Source organism: Takifugu flavidus, chromosome 10 (genome assembly GCF_003711565.1).
Source record: "Takifugu flavidus isolate HTHZ2018 chromosome 10, ASM371156v2, whole genome shotgun sequence".
NCBI classification, from domain to species: Eukaryota; Metazoa; Chordata; class Actinopteri; order Tetraodontiformes; family Tetraodontidae; genus Takifugu; species Takifugu flavidus.
This window is the reverse complement of record NC_079529.1, coordinates 7,251,255-7,269,019: the sequence shown is the minus strand read 5'-3', so window position 1 is coordinate 7,269,019 and position 17,765 is coordinate 7,251,255.

Sequence of the window (17,765 nt, the reverse complement as noted above, 5' to 3'; positions counted from 1 at the left end):
CTCCATCAAACTCCTGAGGGAGAGAGAGAGAAAGAGGCAGAGAGAGAGCGAGAAAGTGTGTGTGTGTGTGTGTGTGTGCGTGTGCGTGTGTGCGTGTGTGTGTGTGTGTGTGTGTGTGTGTGCGTGCTCGTCTGAAATTAAGAGCAGGCTCAAGAGCTACAAATCTCGTCTCGATCGCATCCCTGCGCAGTGTGATAGCTTCCAAGTCGAAATGTTTTCACAGAATCTGAAATGAATCATTAGAGCTGTCAGCTAATGTTATATGACAGTGACGCGCGTAATTACATTACATTATTAACCGAGACGTTCTGACAGGGAAGGCTGGGTCCAAACATCTGTATTAGCCGCGCACATATGCACGTGGTTGCTGGATGTTATGGAATTTCAGTCATTTCATTGATTCAGAAGGGTGCAGTTCCCAACTCTGGCCAGCAGGTAGTGCTGTGCGTCGCAGAACGGAGAGGCTGTGTGTGGAGGGGGGCTGATGGAGTACAGTAGCTCCTCCGGAAGGTAATCAGGAGGGAATATTCAAGCAGAATCAGGACTCCTGTTGCTCCTTCCGCGGATGAGTCAAAGCGTGATGCACAGCCGTCCGGAACTCTTCTAGGAAGAGAAATGTTGATTCATTTTGAATCATTCCGCTAATCTCAACCTAAGGGACCAGTTGCATTTTTGTGGGGCAGGAAAATATTCAAAGATTTTGCAAATTATGTTGTCAAAGAGCGTGTTTCTTGGGTTTCTGGGAAGCCGGTGTGGCTAACATCCATGTCCATATAAAGAGCGTTAGCTTCTGCCACAGGTCATCCTAAAACGTTGGATTATGAAGGTTGTAACTGAGAATAATTACTTGAGGAGATGATAACTTTCAATCTACTCTTTGGGTTTATTCCAGTGATCTAAACTAATGTGAACTGCAGCTTTTGTGTTAATCCTAATAAAATAAGTCCTTATTTCCTTAGCGTGAGCGCGTATTAAATAAGGAAATGGAACCTGTGGCACAACCCCCCTTTAGAACTGTGTTGTTTACACAGGCTGTTGTAAAAACACGCAGTTCCCAAGCTCCGGTGAACCTATCGGTACCACTCAGAGAACCGCATCATTGTCACAGAGGCCATTGTCCAGTGTTTGGGGCCAAATTAGACCTCGACCCTCTGCCTTTTAACTGTTGTAAAACGCTCATTCAGCCTGGTATTTATTTAAAGAGGGAAACGCACAATCACGTGCACAGTCAAAGGCTTCCTGGATGAAGGCGTAGAGTTAATGCAGCTCAGGAGAGCCTGGCATCATGGGAAAGTTTGAACACGAGGAATCTGATCATTTTAAAGAGGCGGGCAAAGGTCACCCTGCAGGCTCTGACTTTGTCAACACCGTTAGATCCTGATTCTTTTTCTCATTACCAGAAAGTGATGTTATTTCAAGATAAGCAGTCAATCAGCACGAGTTCAAAAAGAAACGCACGGGAAAGGAGCACCTTCCCCACGTGCATAGATGATAGAGATGTTACACATGTGGAAATACACACAATCACACATGCAGGAAATAACAGCAACTAATCAGGGAACACGCTGTTTGGGTCGACGGGGGCAAGTTCACGATAAACGTCAGGCCGTCTGACGTTCGTTTGACGTTGACATTCTGGACTAGGGAAAAAGTCTAATTACTGTGATTAGCAACATCTAAAACTCTCAAGAACAGTCTTCTTCAGACAGTCCTCCCAGACCGCTACCATGAAACACCGAAAGGATGATTTTATTAGAACAGAATCAGGCCCCCAGCATGAGTCTTTGCACTAAGAGGGAAACCCAGGAAACCTCTGACCCCCAGAGTCTAGACCAGGCATGGGCAAACTAAGGCCCGGGGGCCACACGCGGCCCATTAAACGTTTTAATCCGGCCCGCCAAACTTGAAAAATTAAATGAATAAACCTTGTTAATGTTAAATTTTCACTGCAATTCTGGTGTTTTCCCACTAGAAAAAAGACAGTCAGGAGGAGAGTGATGGTGATATCCTGAAGGATAACAGAACTTTCAGTGCTTTAAAATAGAAATGGTTATTAATTTTTTTTAAAAGGCACATTTTATTCATTTGATTTTAAGTGTTTTAAGACTCATTCCAAAGTCAGATATTTTGTTGTAATGCTTCTCTTCATTTTCATTTGAAATTAAAGCACATGTTTTCTCCATATCCCAAGATGTGTATTTTTTCTCCAATGAGGTGAGGTTACCAAAGCACTCCATCCATCCATCTGCTCCTGGTCCGGCCCCTTTGTCAAATGTTAGAACCCATTGTGGCCCACGAATCAAAATGTTTGCCCACCCCTGGTCTAGACAGTGGTTGGTGGTGAAGTTGGACCTGAAGACAGGGGATCAGAGAAGGCTGGCTGAAGATGCAGAACTAGGCTGACAGCTGAGGGGTGAAGGAGAGTCTTTAAACATCTCCAGGCTTTCTGCTCCAACCCTCAACTGGCTTCATTTTTAGCATTGTTTGTCCTGGATGTTACCTTAAAACAAGCATACATGCTAATGTTTTTTTTACAAGATTATCTCTTGATCTCTTTTCTCCTAAATGCTCCAAATTTGCGACAGCATGTGGACGCCAAGCCGGCCTCCGCGACCTGCGTGTGTGCCGTGTGTGGTAGCAACAGGTAGGACGCTGGCGAAACGTGGTGCAGCATTATGGAACGCCGCGCCATCGAATCACGGGTGGGTTTACTGACGCCTCACCTCATCCATCGCTGCTGTTGATTTAGCTGTGGCTGCTACTTCGCTGGCCCGTTGGGGTGTGACATCAAAGGTCAACCGGTGTGGCCCAAGAACAACAAAGCCAACCGAGTCACACAGAACAAAGTAAAACAGTGCAAATCGCCTCCTGGTGGGGGGTGGGGGTGGGGGGGGGGCTTCACTCCCCCCATAATCTGACCACTGCAAACTGCTTCGGAGACAGCCAGTCCAGCTGCATAAATTATGCATCGAGTGAGAAGTGTAGTCGGATTTAGATGCGCATGTAAACTCCCGTAATGAAGCGGCTCAACGGCAGGGACCCCCTGTGGTTTCCCCCTATGACATCCCTGCTGTGTAAACACTCCACTGTCCTGTTTACACAGTGGACATTAAAATGGAATAACAGGGAGAGTCGTCGATCACCTGTTCAGATATGTGCTGGCTCCTTCGTCACTTTATTGTGCAGAACAGGGGCTGCAGGTGTGTGACGGTGCTGAAAAGCCTGTCACTGGCTGTCTCCTCGCCTCAGATGGTGCGTACATGCACGTCAGTTCCCCTCAGGTTACAAGACCGCACGTATCATCCAAACACAGCTCATGTTTTTCAGTCCAGCCATCCGACAAATCTTTTAATCTGGTACAAGTACAACAAGAAATTACAAGTACTATAAAAATCAAACCTCTTAAAACTGGACTTTAAGCCAGGTTATTGTTGTTGTGCAGTGTTGCGGTGGCGTTTTGTGTCAAGAAAGCTAAATGTTGGCTCGTTTTGGTTATTTTGGTCCACGAGAGCCACGTCATCTAACCGCAGTCACCCGTCAAGAGCGCTTTAGGGTTCCAGGGCGTGAAAGGGACTCTCCAGGCAGCTCCGTCCGAAACCACGGAAAGCAGCGCGCTGATTGGACGATGACATCACGTTTTATGAGCGATTATGTCATAGGCACGGGCGCGTAAAATGAATTGGGCGTGACGCAGTCATGTGTGTGCAACACAAACACACACGCTTAAGGAAAAAAGGACAGAGGAGTCTGTGTTGGTGTGGTTTCCATCCTCTCTCCTGACATAAACAGTGCTACTCCAGGAGTTTAGGTAAAATTGGTACCACGTGTTCCTGTTCTTAACTATGTTGCAACCTCTAGTCCATGATTTCCTCACATCTCTCTGGGGGGGGCTCCCCCTGTAAATGGGAGAAAAGTTGCTTACACTAAATATAATCACTCGTTTGTAAGGGAGAGTTCTGTGAGGGCAAAGGTCAAGCAGCAACTTTCTCCCATGTAAACATGGCTCTGCTGAGTCCAGCATCCTTCCTCAACCAACATATTTAGAAGGACTTCCATCCATCCATCATCCATCCATCCATCCATCCATCCATCCATCATCCATCCATCCAGCCAGCCACCCACCCACCCAGCCATCCATCCAGCCATCCAGCCATCCATCCAGCCAGCCATCCATCCATCCATCATCCATCCATCCATCCAGCCATCCACCCACCCACCCATCCATCCATCCAGCCATCCATCCAGCCATCCAGCCAGCCAGCCAGCCATCCAGCCACCCACCCACCCAGCCATCCAGCCATCCATCCATCCATCCAGCCATCCAGCCAGCCAGCCAGCCACCCACCCACCCATCCATCCACCCATCCATCCAGCCACCCACCCACCCACCCACCCACCCAGCCAGCCAGCCACCCACCCACCCACCCATCCAGCCATCCATCCAGCCAGCCAGCCACCACCCACCCACCCACCCACCCACCCAGCCATCCATCCAGCCAGCCATCCATCCATCCATCCACCCACCCACCCACCCACCATCCATCCATCCACCCACCACCCATCCATCCATCCATCCAGCCATCCATCCATCCATCCATCCATCCATCCATCCACCCACCCACCCACCCACCCATCATCCATCCATCCATCCATCCATCCACCCATCCATCCATCCATCCATCCATCATCCATCCATCCATCCATCCACCCACCCACCCACCATCCATCCATCCATCCATCCATCCATCCATCCATCCATCCATCCATTCATCCATCAGCTTTTCTGAGGGCAGGTAATGGTGGCAGCAGGCTAAGCCCAGATTTCCAGACCTCCCTCTCCTCCACCAACATTTTCCAGAGCTTCCAAGGGGATCCCAAGGCTTTCCCATACCAGATGGGATGCATAATCCCTCCATCACGTCCTGGGTCTACCCCGGGGTCCCCTCCCAATTGGATGTGCCTGGAAGACTTCCAAGGGGAGGCGTCCAAATCAGATGCCTGAACCGTTTTTAGACGTGTAGGAGCAGCGGTTCTAATTCAAACCCCCTCCAGATGTCCGAGCTCCTGCCTCTGAGGGCTTAACCCATGCCCCCCTGCAGAGGGAATTGTCAGACTGTATGCATAGGCATTAATTATTCAGCCCCATGTGGGGAAAAAAAGCAATTTCTCAGCTCCAACAGAACCTTTTGAAGGAAATATTGACGATCATTCCCGCCGCTACAGACGCTGTGAAAACAGTCGTAAAATCAGTTTCAAAAGATTAGGATTAAACTGTCAATGAGAGTGCAGGATGGATTTACTGCTGCACTTTCTTCAGCAGTGAGCTGACAAACCCCCACACCATTATGTCAAATGGAGGAAAAAATGACTCTGAGAATAAAAGCATTCTGGAAGGTCCTGTACATTCGGAATATAGTCTTGATACAAATCAACCAAAGTCATAAAACACTAAACAAAAGGCTTTCGTGAGTGTAGACATGGGTTGATTTTCCTCTGGGAATAAATAGGAATAAGAGCTGAAACTCCTGGTGCTGCTGAGGGAAAGACCATTTTAATGGTTGAACAACTAACGATGGCCTACTTTCCTGCTGGACTGCTGAGAAACGGCACACTTGCGACCCTTCATCTCTTCCTTCTCTTGAGGTGGACTGGTCGGAGGACAGAAATAACCTTTGAACCTGAAAAGGAAAGCTCCCTCCTCCTCTTCCTCTTCCCACCTTCCTCACACAGGCTCAGAGTTTCCACCAGGCCAAGCAGGGGAGACTGTTTCATGTGGAGGGGGGCAAGATACTTGTCTTAATTAGCTCAGTGGTGAGTGTGCACGCAGGCCTGAGTGCGAGCACCCCCCTCTCATGGCACTGTTACCATGGTGATTAGGAAAAGGAGACCACCAGGCTAGGTTAGGTTTCTAAATTCTTTGTCTTTCCACTCACAACCTTCCTTCGATTTCCCTCTCGCCTTATTTCCCCACACCGTTGCTGCACGGTGAAATAAAACCCCACCGTAATACTTAAGTGCACACACCCCCCCAACTCACCCTGACATCCCAGACTCTCCATGGCTGGTTTTTGAGGTCGGGCAGACTTCAGGCCGCAGCCCCTGAGAATTACAGTTCTCATGCACTCAATCATCAGTGCCCCCCCTCCCCGACAGAACAATGAGCAGACATCACATCCATATGTTTGCAACATGGCAGCACAGACAGATTACAGGATTATCAGCCAAGAAATTCTCAATCGTCCATGTGCGTCAGATATGATTGACAGGTAAGGTGGACTCTCCCAGAGATGCTGCCCGAGGTTCTCACTGTCAAGGGATGTTTGCGCTGGATCCCTTTGCTTCCACCGTTGATTAATCTCCTCCAGGCGAATCCTCAAAAATGGTTCTCCTTGATCTTGACAGGGAAAATGATATGTGGAGGAAGCGCTAAATTCTGGTCCATCCAGAGAAACATCTTTCGGTTGTCTCTCATTAGCCTGACACGTTGACTACACATGCAAGTTGTGACACATTTGCAATGAAACAGACTTAAGCCGCTCTTTCAGAAGCACAACAATGGCAGCAATGCGCCCTTCAGGCATCTCAACCTTTTCCCTGACCCTCACCTGACCCATTAAACTTTAGCCCCCACCACCCGCGACCCCGTCCTTTGTTTTTACCGGCAGGGTCCAAGCTGTAATTACTTTTAAGCGTTCCTTTAACCTGGTCTGATTAAATTTAAGCCTTTTTGCCTCAATCTATTGACTGAGAGACAGATTTAGAAAAGAAAAGGTGCGTGTGTGGGGGGGTCTCTTATACACACATGGTCACACACGTGTACAAAATGGAATTCAGGCGATAACACAACTCACCTGATTCCATCAGTCAAACCCTTCAATAACAACTTTCAATGGGATTTTAAAAAATGTGTGTTCCCCCGTTGCTGTGGTGATGTGATATTTTGTAAATTCCACCCAAATGCAAGCTGGTGGGATGAGTAATAATATTGAGCGCATCCACGGCAACAGGGGAATTGAAGCATCAGGCTGATTGATGGCTTTGTGATGAGGGTCCCACCTTAATGTCCACCGAGAGACGATTTCTCGGGTCCGACACACCAAGAATTTCAGATGGACTAACAATGTAGGTTAGCCCGTTCAAAGGCCACTGCAAAGTCCCAGGGTCCATATGTCAGTGAATGCATCATGGAGGCCCATAAGGAGATGCTCTCGACTTTATAGATATGTAAAATGATGCCTTTTAAACAACGAGGCCTTGGTTCCTGGTAGCAAAGCCATGATGAATAGGTGGTGTTGGATGTGAACGGTTGCATGATGCCGAGTGTATGTATTTGCCCACAACGGTTGTTGTAAAGTCACATTTATAGAGGCATGGAGCCAACTCCTGTTTTAACAGCACGTCGTCATCTCCACAGTTGGGGATGGGGCTTTAACGACCAACCGACCTCCGCGCCCTTTCAGCTTGGTTGTGTTTGGTCTGACGCAGATGAGCTCATCCAAACACGGTGGGATTTCAGTTGACTTAACATGTCGACCTGCCCTTTTTGAAGTCCAGTTTTAATCAGACCAAAGCATTTCTGAGGTTTGAGAGGCACATGGAGTCATTGATTGCACCCAATGTTATTAACTCCTACATGTCTTTCAAGAAATGAGGGTGTGCTGATAATTCATGTATCATGCCCGTGCCCTATAATCCCGTGCGCCTTATGGATGTGTTAAATACAGAAATAGCACCCATAACTGAGACTGCACCATTTAATACGGTGCGCCTTATGGTCACGAAAATACAGTATATAATGTATGAAAACAGCAAAACATTTTAAATAGGAAGAATAAAGTAGAACAACTGAGTGACGTTAAAGGAGATGAAAGGTAAATTCAGTGTTAAAGGCCCTCGACTGTCAGTCGGTCCGTCTGCTGGACATGTGTGAAGGAGGAAGTGGGTCGGGAGTTCTTTACTGCTTCTGCTCGACCCTCCTCTGCTTCAAAGAGCTGCCATTATCATATTAATGGTCCCACTCAAGGGGTGCATGTCACTTTTATCTGCGCGCTAAATGACAGCTCCGAGTTAGCGCGGCTGCAGAACCCTGATTGATGGAGCCACGATCAGAATCATAACAAATCCTGCGGCTTCAGCACCAGCTATTGCTCAATTTGTGTTTCTGCGCAGCCTTGTTTCTGTTACCACGTTGTCCAACTCTAACATGGGAAAATGTTGTGCGGCTGATTACGTAAATACCTCCGACTCTTTGGGGGAAAGCAGTTGTGATTCCTTTTCATAGATCTTTGGATCCAGCCTCAACCGTTCAGGAAATCTGCAAACACTCACTGAAACGGCCCTCAGGTCGCAGCAGATAGGTCCGTCGCGCCTCTGCAGGCGCAAATGCTCGCTGGGCTTTGAGTCCAGTGTTGCATCGGAGGCTTAAAGGTTAGAGGAAAGCACTTCCAGACACTGCCCTGAAATCCCAATCTTAAATGAGCACAACAGAGGGGATGTTAAAGAGAACCAGGCACTGACCTCTGCTGCTTCCTGTAACATATACTGCAAGAACTCCATTAGAATTATGACTTAAAATGATGACTGTGAGTGTCAGAAGACACGATGGCCTTTCATGTGCTTCCATCTGAGTTAAAATGGCTGCTTGTTACCTTCATAATTGGATTACAGGAAGGTCAAAACCTCCTACCTGCTGACTCATTTCTCTGTCTAGATTTTTTTTCCTTCGTCCCCCATTTGAGTTTGTTTTCATCAGGCACAACCTGGAGGCTTCATTGTTGATGTTCCAGACAACAAAGCAAGAAATAAGTCAAATACAGTGTAATAAAAGTTCAACTGCTGGAGGTGAAGATTGAAGTGGGGCTCTTTGACAGTCGGGCTGGTGGGTGGTGGGCGACTGATAACGGAGCTGACTGAACTGTAGCTCAGCCTCATTAAGGGGCTGCACTCACCTCAGATGAGACCAGCAGAAGACATAAATCTCTGTGCTGACTGAACAAACCTCTCATACCACAGGAAGCAGACTTGCTTCCTGTCTGTTTGCCCCATTACCAGTCGCTTATTGCTGTTAGCGCAGGGCAGATGCTGCACGTGGGCTTTAATTGCCCCGTGCAGGAAAAAGCAATTGCCATTTAAATGACGATGACATTTACATAATTGTCCTACCTGATAACTGCCTGCTGAATACGACAGATAATGTGCACAGATTTTTTACAGCATTTGCATGTGACAAATTCCTGCTGCTTGATTAACTGATTTATATCAGCACTCAGTAGGTGTGTGAGTGTGTAACAAAGTTGCAGGCAATTAACATTTTAGATAAGGGATGAATGAGAATAAACTGAATCTAAGGCCTTTGTACACCAGCTATTACCCAGGTGTGAATCTTTTAAATGGAACTGAAACAGATAGGACTGACTTTGTCGCCCAGGCAACACAGGCTACAGGGTACAAGGTAAGATCTTTGTGTTCGGCTGGTGAATTCAGAGCCTGTAGACAACCTGCACCTCTGCTGTGGACCTCCCCTTAGTAGCTTCTTTGTGTATTTATTAGGAAACATTAATAACATCCAATACTTTGCCTTCATGAGATGTCAAGTAGCTCTCAGGGGAGCACATGTCACCTCGAGGGTCGCACCGGCGCTGCTAATGCTGCCAGAAAAATGACCGTGTGGCCATGTGGACGACCTCAACACACACATGTCAGTGTGTGCATGTTTCACAGCCACAGGACACCTGAGCAAAAAGACCAACATCAGGACAGACCATAATAATGATGTGGTTTTGATTCCAGACCTGAGAGACGAGCTACACCGCTCATTAACGTTTCTCAGGCTCTGTAGGATCTCCCCATGGAGCCAGTCAGGGAGCATCTGAGCTTCTCCAGCTCGATATGTTTGGTTACTCCCTTAATCCACTGAGCGTGAGGTGTGGAGGCTGAAATCTGCCCCAATGAATCAGCCTTCATTAGCTGATGTTAGCGTCCCAGAAACACAGGCGATGCTACGATGACAGCCATGTTCTCTATGATAAGAGGTTGTTGGAGCCATTATACTATTTTCTGGCTATATTTATTCTAGCGTGGCGTCATCGAACACAACACCATAAATTAACGTGAGATGAAAGCAAGAAAACAGTTAATTATCTTGCTGATTTGAATTGCAAAAGGGTTCGGTTTTATTGGGGATTATGGACATTTTATTCTTCATTTGCAGGTCATTTCACCCTAAACTTGATATGTTGGCCGGGTTGTTACAATGTCACCAGGGTAACTTATGGGATCCAGCCTATCACATAAACTTGAGCTCAAAAGGTTTGATGGTCACACTTGACCTTTGACTATTGCTCTCTGTTTGCAAAACCAGCTGGAAAGGAAAATATGAAAGAGCTGCGAAAATGAAAGGGCGCCGTTCAGCTCTGACCCTCCAGCAAAACGGAGGAAAAAGAATCTGAAAGGGCTGTTCGTTGTCTCTGGGCTCTCATTTCGAATGTGATTTCAGTTCCTATAACACATTTATATTTGGACCGCATTACACATTGAATTACTGGCAATTATTGTCCTTTGGACACTGTTTTGGAACCATTTCTCCATCCACGGGGACTTCACGGGCGTTTTAGTTCTCTTTTTGGCAATCAGGTTCCTCCGTTTTATTAGGAACCAGCCATCAGTATTGCGTTTCCCAGCCATCCATTTTGGTTTCTCTGGCTTCCGTTGGTTGAGCTCCCTCCCAGTAAAGGGATAAGAGCCTCGCCAGATCTGTCAATGTGGACGGTGTAATAAGATGACTTCTACAGGTATTCTGAGCAGGACTGTCACCGAAATTCATTTATCTTCAAGAGGTTGCTCTCCTGTGAGCTCCAGCCCTCCCATACCCGACCACAGGGGGCACAGCACACCCGCAGAGAGGCCTATCAGCTCATCTTCCACATGCGTCACTTCCCACAACAAAGGGAACATTTAGTGCTGTCATTCTGACCAGGTGTTCGTCAGGATACCTGCCAAGTTGGTGATAAGCTCAAAGAGGAGCCACCGTGTTGCGGCCAGAGTCGTGCACACAAGAATGCATATCTGCTAATGGGGATGGTGTTTAAATTGCAGTTTCTCACCTTTCAAGTTGAAAGGCTTTACGGTCCTGTCACAGCCATTAAAGAGAAGGCCTGTCAGTCTTTTCTCGTTCCTTCCCAGCAGGTCTGGTGGAGATAAAGCGCCGAGTCTCTGTTCCACACTACTGAAGTGCAGGTTTATTTCATCCAGAGGTCAGCCTGGAAGAGCCACAGCTGTCCGGAGAGAGATGGACGGCTGCTTGAAGTGATAAATAACCCCGGGGCTTCTTTGACCAGCCCCTCCCCCCTAACCCAGACGCTAACCTGCTGATCTTTAACTTCTGTCTCCCAGATATTTTCCTTCCCAGTTATCTGATCTTTCACACCACTTCTTCCTGACCTGTTTGTCTCCATCCTGACTTTTCTTCCTGCGTCTGACTTGAGTTTGCTGTTTTCTACATCTTCCGTTGCCCTTTACTTTCTGCTTGAATCCTGAACGAGAGTTGTTTCTTCAGGGTTTAAGTTTACAGTTGTGGCTCCTTCTTGAGTTAGCTGCTAACTGCTACCAGCTGCATTCTCACCGCGGCCTTGATTAGCATAGCGTAACCCAGGGCCAGTTGCAATCTTTGGAGATGAGTTTACAGGAGCCACCCAGAGATCTCTTGAAACCATTGCAACGAGCTGGGTGGTGTTTCTGAAAGCTTTGTCCTTTTGCTGAATAACAGCGGGACTCCCACAAACAAACTTTGCATAGCTAATTACATCAGCAGGGACGCGCCTGCGGCTGGTGCTGGCGGGGCTGCGGAACGTGGGGCTCCAAAATGAAATCAGGAGAAGACCTGGTAATTATATTTGTCTCTTTTCAGGTGATAATTGATGCGCTGCCCATTTCATTTCAAAAGGGATTAAAATGGAGGGGACTTACCAAATCTGGTTATTGTATTGCGGCATTTAATGAGATTAAATTTGGACATTAAAGTATTTAAGGCACCAGCTGATGCTTCATCATAATAAAGATGGACATCAACCTGCCCTGCAGGCGATCACCCACAAGCCGGATTTGGTTAAATTAAACAAGCTCCAATTGAGGTTTGATCCAGACTTACAAAGATTTTTGGCGCGGCTCAGTGGAATCTGGCATCATTTGACGGAATGATTGAACCGGACATTCCAAGAGCAACACCAGTGTAAGCGAACTGGTGCTAGGAACTGGTCAAGTCAAACAAAAACATGGAGGAAATCTGGTCCTACATTTTAATAGCTTTGACAGAAATTATCCAATCATCGGGGATCATGTGACCTCCTGACACGTGAGCAGCAACAATGCATGAAATCGGGCACAGCACACGTGCACAAAGAGAAGTGCCTTGAATTAAAATTGTAAATGGTTTGATTCAGTGTAATTCAGACAGAATGCTTGGGCTTTATATCCGCTGATTAGCGGCATAGATCTTCTAAAAACCGGAGCTCATCTGAGTCAGCTGACCCGAGTCACATCTAGTTTCCCATCATGCAACAGCAACGAGAGCAAAATGGTTCAAACGCCTACTGGGCGTGAACAGGCCGCACTGGGCTGCAAGGTTGATGGCTTTGTTTTTGACAGTTCCCAAATTTGACTTTGTCTCCACCACGTCACAGTTTCATTTTCTTTGAGCTAATAGACATTATTCATAAAAAGACTGTGAAGATTAGTTAAGAGTGGAAATCAATTTCTCACTGAAAGAGAGACTTAAAAACACACAAAAGTGCACGTGAACAGCATTGTGCTAAAGGAGCCGTGCGCTGTTGTTCACTTCTCAGCTTGATTGAGATTAAAGATCTGCTCCTTGCATCTCCTGAGGGCCTCTGGATCATCTCACTAAGCTGTACATTAGCAACCTATCGGTCCTATTTAAGATGACAGCAGTTTAAGTCAATGATCCTGGACACTGTCACTTGCAGCGCCGTGCACGCTGATTAAATCCGAGGCAGCGTTTTGCAGTACATTACATACATGCATATGTCAGGGTAATTTGGCTCGGAGGTGCCTGGATATCTGGGTCTTGTAACGAGAGCGCATGAAAATGAACAAATCACACTCTGGGGCCGTAAGAAATCAACTTTTTACAGTTCCACAACTTTATTTAACTTCTGCTTTATTTTACGAAACCCAGAGGAATACTTTCAAGCGAAGTACCAGTTCAAGTACTGCGCAGGCAACATCTCAACCACACGCCATATATCTTGTAGCAGCCTCCAGACAAGGTCACAGCCTGGTTGGAGCACCGGCTGACACTTGTCCTACCTTGATTTAACTTGGCGTTCAGTGCATAAAATTTAACTTCGGGCCTTCGCAGCCTGTAAAACGGCTCGGTAAATCATTGGAGCCGCAGCTTGGGGAATTATCATCTGCTGAACATGCGTATTGATATATCTGAATGTGATTGGCTGATACCTATGCGCTTTGCTCCTTATAGTGCCTTATCAGCTGCTGCACTTCAGTAAATGGCATTGTGTTGTGTCGGTGCTGGCTGATGCGAGCTAAGATGATGCTAACTTTATCAGAATGGAAGTTGGCTACTATGCAACAAGCTGTTTTGAAGACTTGGAGGTGATAATGCAGGCGGTCGCTGCTGAGTTGAGCTGATAAAGTGGAATCATTGGCACGAGATACAGCAAAATTCCCCACGTTAGCAGCAGCGTTCTTCAAGGATTAGCATAAACTTAGAGGTTACCATGATGTCTCCAACTTGTCCGCTATCCTGGACGTAGATCGTAGCTTCATATCTGAGACCAATGAAAAGATGAGAGCGCACATGCTTGCATTCCTAAAGCTTGCATGTGTTTGAGATACCGCTATACGATTTTCTCTTCAACTCTTCCATCCACCTCTCTCTCTGTTACCGTAGATATCAAAGGATCAAGAAAAGCAAATCCAGAAGCTTGAACAGAAAGCTGACCCGACAGCGAAGAGTTTCCCTCCTAACAAAACCCATGTCCAGTATTCACCCACCGTCCATGTATGGCCTCCATATGCTCCCCAGCGCCCACAGGGATTTTATATTGAGTCGCTGCGATACGGATGACGGGAGGTAAACAGCAACAGTTGTTGTCTTGTTTGATTTCACGGTAGCCTCCTGACACGGAGGCGGATCTTGTCGGAGTTTCCCTCCGTGAAGGCTGAGGAAACACATTTCAGCCACTTGTGAGCGCGTTCTTTCGGTCAGCACCGTCTGCTCCCGATCGCAGGTCGGGGGTCAAATCTAAGCCTGACCGTTACCTTCACGTCTCCCAGCACCGGTATCGTTAATATTCCCCACACTGAGGCGGGGACGCTCTGGCCAGTGGCGTCGGTAACGCGAATGCATTGATTGTCCTCATAGTAATAGTAACTCACCCCTGGGGGTGTGTGTTGTAACAGACAGAAACTAGGGGGGTGCTGAGGATAAGAGGCTTGGCTGCGACACAGGGGTGGTCCTCGTGGGATTTGACGTTTCATCCTCCGATTTCCCAACGCTAAGCATGAACATATGCTCCTCGCAAGCCTCTTTTTCTCTCTCCTCCCTGAGTTTTCTTTAAGTTTCACATCTGCCTTCTTGTGTTACTCCTTCTCATGGTTCTGTCCACCTTCCTTTTTCTCCTGCACCCCCCCACGGGCTAACACAGCAGAGTTAAAACAAACCTATTTTTCCACGGTATAAATAAGCCACTTTCTCTTCTCCTTTTCTCTCTCTCTTCCTCTCTCACTCTCTCCGTCCCTTCTCCTCTGGCGTAGTGAAAATAAACGGCCCAGCCTGTGTTTATTTTTCAAAGGAAGACCTGACCACCGCAGAGTATCTTTCAAGCCATTTCGCCATTAAAACTCCCCCGTTTCCCCTTTCGGGGTGTAATCGAGGAACTCGTTCTGCTAATTTGGGACACGCGACTCTATTAGCAAACCAATCGCATGAGCATCTTCCCGCAGCAGACACGGTTGCCAAAACAGAAATGGTGCGTTGGCGTCGATGATGCATTTTCCCATGTCAGACATGCTGGAGGTCAGCAGTGAAAGTAAGCAGCTTCTTCCTCTGGCTAAATCTGGCGATGCTCAGCTCAAGGACAGCAGAAGTCCTAGAAACATGACGGGCTTTTTGTGTTTTTAACGCCTCATTTGTCTTTGCGGCGATGGCGGAGATGTCGCTCACTCCCATATCTGCACCTAATGCACGGCTCCGCTAACGAGAGACGACCACCAACACCAACCTTTTTAGCTGCTTTGGTGCTAACGCTACCGAAAAGTGTAGCATGCGTATGAGTTCATTGTCAGACACTGGGAGAGTAATGATCGGTTTGCACGTGGTTGCGTTTTGGCCAAGCATGCGAGGGGGGTTCCAGCAAGTGTTAATGGCCCCGGAGTCCCAGGACACCCTGAGCTTATTCACTTTGGCTTCAGAGGTTGAAACGAGTCAGAAGTTGTTGTGGTTACACGCTGTATTCTGTCCAGATATAATTGATGACGACCACCAAAGTATTTACACGAGCATTGGATAAAGTGATGGGATAAGGTGTCCTGTTTATATTCTGGACCAATAGTCATTACAAAGAAGCAGAGTCACGTGCACCTTATTCTGAAAGCAACAGCACTTTCATTTATGGAAGAACCTGCAGAAGGTCTCACACAGCTTTTCACTGCAGCTATGAGGCTAAAAGACTCTAGACAGGCACAAAAACTGATGAGTTGTCGTTTATATGGGTCGTTAATTGACTGCTGTACATTGCGTTACATTAAGAGGCATTAAAATAACGTCCACATCAAAAAGAATTATATTTCCTCCCCTTGCAGCACCTCCACATTGACCCAAAAGCTACCTCCTCTTGCTCAGATTTGCACATTTCACCTGGTTGTCACGTCCCAGCTGCTAAGCGCGATGAACCGTGACTGCTTGTTTGGTCACGTGACCAAGTATGAGGTACGTCTGTACCCTTTCCCACTGCAGACGAAAGCCAGATGCTGGTGGCTTTATTGCGCCTTGTCCGGTTAAAAGGGGGGTATTATTTTCAAATTTATCGCTGGTTTGCTTCCATTTTCCCATCCTAATCCCGGAGTGCCTCTCTCCCACTGCTCCAGCAGTGCCATTATGTCATCGACGCGTCTCCACGGTGCAGCGTTGCTTTACGGCGGAGCAACGGACAGGCTACCTTTTGTGTTGTGAAATCACAACCAGGCTGTTTCCAGTTTGATAGCCAGGGCAAAAAACAGCAACGTCACATCTTCTTTCCTCCCCGCATCCTTTTCTGCTGCACACCCAATGAATTATTAATTACTCCTGAGGGTCTCTCCTTTGGGGGTAATGTATACATTTTTCTCTCCCTGGTGGGGTTCGTAGGTTCCCGTTTCCATAAGAGGGTAGTGGGAAAAGCCCGAATCTGCCACACACGCTTATCATCAAGCCAGAATATGCTGCTTTGTAGTTTTGCATTGTTAGAGCAGAATCTTATGAAGCCGCAGCGCACATGGGAACAGGATCGGGGACGGGATTCGTCTCATGTGCGTGCCCATGTGTGGAAACTCAAAAGAAGTCCGGTTTGAGAGGAGATTCTGCTGTGCGTGGAGATAGAAGGTCTGTGATGTGTCACTTTTCCTGTTGCAATGAGGAACATATTGGGGTAGCATGTGCACGTGTATGTGTGTGTGAGTGTGTGTGCATGTGTGTCTTCCTTCAGAAAGAAAGCCGGCATTGTGATTTAGGTATAAATACATTACATTAAGACATCCCGTGTCTGTGTTGCTGCAGCAACGCACTGGTGCATGGGGCTGTTTAGGGGGAGAGGGAAGTTCAGTTCAGCTAATGACTTATTGTAAATAGCACTTATGTCAACGTGCTGACTTAAAATGTACATTAGGCGTGAGGGGAGGGAGCAGGTGAACTTAAACGCTCTGAATTATAGGTTGTTACCGGGCGCCTTGAAGCAGGACCGTCCACCAAACCAGTCAAATGCTGCAATTACTTAGCTAAACTTTGTGGAAATTGCTCACTCCAGTACCAGCCGTCTTGACGAAGCTGACCCAAATTTCACTTATGACATCATTGCTTGGTCTAATTAACTTGCTGGGGAAAATCCCCGGCTCTCAAAGCAAACAAGCAGCAGAGCAGCAGGTTCGGATCAGCTCCCTAACCTTTAAGGCAACACTTTCAGGGGGGTTGGTGGAACCTGCCCGCACACTTGCTCAAATGACGCAGGCTCCTGATGTTAGACAGGGCTTTGTAATAAGGATGGGCGGATCGATCCCGTGGTATCGATATATCGATACTCACAAGCTACTCATTTGGTATCGATTTTCTTTTATAAATATCGATACAAACTAAAAAAAAAATTGGGGGCGTGTGCATCACTTTCGTTTTAGATTAGTTACTTACTTGCAATATGTGTAATATGTGTAATTTGAACCTGCTTGAAATGAAAAATGGGGTTCTGTACTGTTTTTTTACACATTTTGTTGTTCAAGCAGGGTGGAAAAGATGGTTTATACGCACTAAAACAGAAAGAAAAACATGTACCAATGAGTCTGAGAGTAATGTGGTGAATTAAATAATCCATCTGACTGTAAATCTCATTGTTTCTGTGTGTGTCAGTCTCTGTTTTGTGTTTGTGTGCGTGGCTGCAAGTGTCAAATCACCCTCATCAATATCAGTTAAAGGGAAAATTGCTGGTTGCCCACTGTGTCCAATTTGAACACAAGCCAGAGAAAATAAGGGCGTAAACCTC